Below are 6,563 nucleotides of genomic sequence, written 5' to 3'. Positions count from 1 at the left end.
CACATGAGAATACATACAAACGAGAAGCCAAACAGCTATGAGATTTGTACTAGTTCTCGGTCTATATATAATTTTACATAGAGGTCACGAACCATGTAAAAGGTGAAGGTCTATAGATATACTTTCACCCATAAAAGATATCTTGTAGGGATCATGATGAGTATGAATCAGCCCCATTTTTATCCCAAAGAAACATACTTCCTCTTGACATTATTGTGGAAGAATTGGCCTGAATATTTCTGATATATGTTGTACATGATATTCTTAATGTGTAGTTTTTGCCAAGTTTAATAAAGTTATTATTATGACCTGTATTTTAGTCTCCATGTACATACATATATATGTAAATATATGTAAACATACATATATATGTATATATATGTAAATATATGTAAATATATATATATATATATATATATATATATATATATATATATATATATATATATTATGCACACATATATATAAGTGCCGTCACTTATTAAAGGTGATCGAAAGTGAAATACTGTTGGTCATAATGTGCTTGGTAATTAAAGCACTTATCCTTGTTTATTAAAGGCTGTACATAACCCAGTGCCACCACCCGATTGGTACATTGGGGAACAAGTGTGAGAGGAGATGCGATTGGGGAAAGAAGGGACAGCATTGTATGTATGTGTGTGTGTGTGAGATGCAGTTGTGCAAATGAGCCGAAGTGAGGTGGGCGTGGTTAGAACTCCTAGGAGAGGCGTGTGCACATGGTTGCTTGCCCTATACGAGTTGAAATTAAGATGTGCTAAGATCTTGCTCAGCTTTCCTTCTTGCAAATAGACGGTGACTTATCGAAAAGATTTATGATGAAATCAACTATTTACTTTATAAAAGCAGAAATAAAACATACGATATATATCTATAAATATATGTATGTATATATATATATGAAAGATGGAATAATGCAATACCGCATTTTTTTATCATGAACATTATAACCTCTCCGATCGGGATTCGATCCCTCGCCGCCAATGCACGTGAATGCAAGACGGCCGCTCTACCACTCGTACAACGACCCACTCAAAAAGAGTGAGCAACTAGGCGCTTACTAGCATCCATAGACATTACCTCCGGCGAGGGATCGAATCCCGATCGGAGAGGTTATAATGTTCATGATAAAAAATGCGGTATTGCATTATTCCATCTTTCATAGAATACACCTCAGGTTATCTGATTTGTGATTTGTCCTGCTCTGTCCATAAATACCGAGTGCCCACGGGGAGTGAGTGTGAAACTTCGCTATCCTTACTCATGTATGAGTAGGTAGGTAATGTCTATGGATGCTAGTAAGCGCCTAGTTGCTCACTCCTTTTGAGTGGGTCGTTGTACGAGTGGTAGAGCGGCCGTCTTGCATTCACGTGCATTGGCGGCGAGGGATCGAATCCCGATCGGAGAGGTTATAATGTTCATATATATATATATATATATATATATATATATATATATATATATATATATATATATATATATATATATATATATATATATATATATATATATATATATATATATATATATATATATATATATATATATATATATATATATATATATATATATATATATATATATATATATATATATATATATATATATATATATATATATATATATATATATATATATATATATATACGTATAAAAAATATATATATATATATATATATATATATATATATATATATATATATATACGTAAATATATATATATAGATATATATACATATATATAGATATATATATATAAATATATATACATATATATAAATATATATATATATATATACATATATATATTCATTTATATATTCAAATACACATGTATGTGTGTGTGTATACATATACATAAATACTGTACCTATATACGTTATCCTATAAATACTAACCTACATACACACACTCGCATCAATACCCTTGTATGCATTTGGCAAAATATATTTATTGTATAACAGACATGATGTTGACTTACGTGTTTGTGGCTATATTACGAGAGATTTTTTTAAATTTGTTTTTTTTCTCTAGGGTGAGCTCGTCTATGGATATATCAGCGCTTAGCGAGTTCGTCTAGCAAACTTGCAGACCCGCGTTCAATCCCACGCCCAGCCAGTGAATGATAACCCCGGCCATTCCTTGCACACAGGGGGAGATTTGGAAGTAAAATAATACAGTGTCACAGCAAAGAATATCCATTGTAACAAATGGAATAAAACTATATGTTTTAACTTATAATCATTAGCGAAATTTACCTCTTCCTACTCTGGGGATTAATGCTACAGGCTATCGGCAACAGAAATCTAAATAACTGGAATTAAACAGCAAAATTCGTATGAGAGGCGAATGTATGCCTCGTATCAGGACCATGCACCACCCGCAGATCTCTTCCCTTTGCTCTCGGGACTCTTGGGACTTTGCTTCCAGCCAAACTTCATAACATAATCCTTTGTGCGAAGTAAATGTATCTTGTTTCAACTAATAGGGAATGTGCCCCAATTCTTCCCATTCTCTTTTGCTCTCCCCCCCCCTCTCTCTCTTGCTCTATCTACTTTTTTATCCATATATCTCTGTGTTGTTCTCTCTTTCCCGCACCCTACCTCCCTCCTGTGTGTGTGCGTGGATCTTTCTGTGTGGCACGCCCCCCCCCCCCCCCCCCGTCTCTCTCTCTCTCTCTCTCTCTCTCTCTCTCTCTCTCTCTCTCTCTCTCTCTCTCTCTCTCTCTCTCTCTCTCTCACACACACACACACACACACAATAGTGTATCTATGAAGATGATTGGAGAGAGAGAGAGAGAGAGAGATAATTGTGTTTCTCGTAAATTTGGACTCACACGCAGCAGAAGAGGGCGCAACTTTCGTACAGCAAATATAAGTCCTATGATGCTACCTGGAAACACGACGCGGGAGGGACATGAATATATGTATATATATATATATATATATATATATATATATATATATATATATATATATATATATATATATATATATAAATATATATGCATGCACACACACATGCATACAGATATAAAAATACATACATACATATGTATGCATTCATGCAAAGCTAGTCTTCGCTTAAAGGATCTCTGCGCGACCGACCGAGAGGCGAAGGCAGCGTGAGGGAGCCGAGTCTCCTTCGAGGGTCTTGGGCATGAGGAGAGGAAAGCCCAGGGGTCTCCAAGGGTCTCCAGGGGTCTCCAGGGGTCTCCAGGGGGGCGATGTTACCCCTTGGGGATCAATACGACTCTGCTAAGGGTCCATAAACTCCTGTTCTTTAACAGGTGATGTAAACGTCGGGATCGGAATTGCTGGATTGCTTGCTTGTAATCCAGCCACCACGATAAGCATACAGTTCAAGGAAAAGACATGAGTTAACTAGAAATAGTTGACACAGGCCGGGCCACTAGTTAGTCTTCGCAAATCGAACTGAAGTGAACTCGGCATCGCTTTGAAGTTTAAATGATGGAAGCTGACGGTCGTAAACGGAATTATATCCTTATATGGAATATATATATATATATATATATATATATATATATATATATATATATATATATATATATATATGTGTGTGTGTGTGTGTGTGTGTGTGTGTGTGTGTGTGTGTGTGTGTGTGCGCGTGTGTATGTGTGTGTGTATGTATGTGTGTGTGTGTGTATGTATGTATATTTATATATGATAATAATAATGACAGTACTTACAGCATTATTGATAACACTTATAATGATATTGATAATCATAACAACCAAAATGATGAAAGTGATGCTTGATATAAGAACAACACGACAACAGTAATTAGTATTAAACCTGTTTTAACAAAGAAAATCCGAAAATTAGAATGTTATGATTATGAAGTAAAAAGGCTCATCTTGTAAAATATAAAACAAAACAATTTGAATTCAGGTTTTGTAAAATTTAAGAAAGAATGAAAGAAAAAATGCAAGTTTCCTATCTTCGTCTTAAACAATTACCCCGTCCTGTGCTGCCACCTGATGAACAAAAAGGCAATTCGGAACGTAGAGAGAGACGTCTTATGGATATATTATCTTAAGCGGAAATGTTAGATTACACAGTAGATTAAGAACCAAAGTAGAACATTCACTTAAGATGAACCAATTGAATAAGACGGGTGGATGATGATAGGATTTATATATTAAAACGCTCTAATATATATTTTAGTTTCCAAGCGATAGTTTATGAGATAGTAAAGTAAGTACATATATCTCACTACCTATATGTTCAGCTTTTGCAGTCATTAATGAAACATTTATTCTCCATATAATTGATATTACATTCATCATCAATATCATAATTGTTATGATTATTTTCTATCATTATTTTTATCATCACCATTTTTACTATTGCACAAGTTACTAGAAATACTATCATTATTACCATTACTAACAGTAATATTATAATCATCATAATCATCGTTGATCAGCATCATCACTAGTATTATTTATATCATCATCGGTATATTATCATCATTAATATTAATAATATAATCAACATCAGTTATATTGCTATCATTACCATTGTGAATATCATTTGCCATTATTATTATTGTATTCTAGTATTATTGTCCTTATTATTGATACTATCATTACATTATCATAAATCCTATTATTCCCATCAGTCCTATTATCATTATTATTATCAAATTGATAGTGTATTTTCCTTTTATTGCTATTCGTTTCTGACCTGTCGTCGCACTGATTTTGATATTGATCAATATCATAGTCCTTTTTCATATAAAAATATCTGAACAAAATATATTTTTGATGATCCCTCCAAGGGAAAACGAGATCATGCCCTAAGACATATGGACGTGATGGCCCCGTGTCCCCCAAGCCTTTTCGACCTTTGACCCCTTCACAGAATCCTCCATATCTTATCGACACCAAGGAATGTAGCAGTAGTATAGATAAGAAGGAGAGTAAAGAAAATGTGGGGTTTCCATATGCATGCTTAAGAGGGACTGCATGCCCTTCTTTCCATTCACATCGTTAATGGAAACTGCATAGCAAGCCCTGTCAACTGTTGCTCTATAACCTTTCCACTCTGAGCATATAGAGCAATAGAATAGAAGATTAATGACAACTAACTGCATATGAATCAGAAATTCATATTATCAGTATGTTTTTTTCCGGATTTTCATTTTTTAGGCAAAGGTTAGCTCTCAAAAGAAGTAAATAAAATAAAACCCCAAGGCGTAAATATCCCAAGGGATACTTTGGACTGCAGTGAAGACCCCTGGGCCAGCCCTCCCCAATCCCCAGGACCCGGGAAGGAGCCTCAGGTCCTTCCCTCTCCCTTCGTCTCTCGTCCAGTCGAGCAGACTTCCCTTGAGCGAAGAATCGTAGCGTTGACGACCAAGGAAAGGCGCGCGTGGCCAATCAGCTGCGAGGAGCTTATCTGTGTGGCGAGTGAGTGAAGCCTTAAGGTGAGCAATTACGTGAATTTTATGGGAAATGATGTATCAATTAAATTATGGGTACGCACATTATATTATAAACAGATAGCCATTTATATATATATATGTATGTATATATGTATATATATATATATATATATATATATATATATATATGTATATGTATGTAAATGTATGTATATATGCATCTATATATGTATATATATGTAAATATATGAATATATATATATGTATATATATGTATGTATATATATGTATGTATATATATGTATATATATGTATGTATATATATGTATGTATATATATGTATATATATGTATGTATATATATGTTTATATATGTATGTATATATATGTTCGTATATATGTACTATATATGTACGTATATATGTACATATATATGTACGTATATATGTACGTATATATGTACGTATATATGTACGTATATATGTACGTATATATGTACGTATATATGTACGTATATATGTACGTATATATATATATATATATATATATATATATATATATTTATATATATATTAAATATATATGTACGTATATATGTACGTATATATGTACGTATATATGTACGTATATATGTACGTATATATGTACGTATATATGTACGTATATATGTACGTATATATGTACGTATATATGTACGTATATATGTACGTATATATGTACGTATATATGTACTTATATATATATGCATATCTGTAAGCATATATGTACATATATATGTACGTATATATGTATGTATATATGTACGTATATATGTACGTATATATGTACGTATATATGTACGTATATATGTACGTATATATGTATATATATATGTACTTATATATGTACGTATATATGTACGTATATATGTACGTATATATGTACGTATATATGTACGTATATATGTACGTATATATGTACGTATATATGTACGTATATATGTATATATATATGTACATAGATATGTACGTATATATATAAGAATATATGTATATATATGTACGTAGATATGTATGTAGATATGTACGTATATATATACGTATATATGTATATATATGTACATAGATATGTACGTATATATGTATGTATATATGTACG

The 6,563-nt window shown here is 32.5% G+C and overlaps 1 protein-coding gene across 1 annotated transcript in view; it reads left to right on the top strand.

The window, feature by feature from the left end:
- LOC113813411 (zinc finger protein OZF-like) overlaps positions 1-280 on the top strand; it is a 1,709-nt gene extending 1,429 nt beyond the window's left edge. Inside the window, exon 1 of the mRNA XM_070117933.1 lies at positions 1-280. This exon is cut by the window's left edge and continues 1,429 nt beyond it. The gene's annotated coding sequence lies outside the window, so the exon portion shown is untranslated.
- The last annotated feature ends 6,283 nt before the right edge of the window (positions 281-6,563 follow it).

The sequence above is a fragment of the Penaeus vannamei genome, chromosome 41, assembly GCF_042767895.1.
Source record: "Penaeus vannamei isolate JL-2024 chromosome 41, ASM4276789v1, whole genome shotgun sequence".
Taxonomy (NCBI): domain Eukaryota; kingdom Metazoa; phylum Arthropoda; class Malacostraca; order Decapoda; family Penaeidae; genus Penaeus; species Penaeus vannamei.
This window is presented reverse-complemented; position numbering and strand designations above follow the sequence as displayed.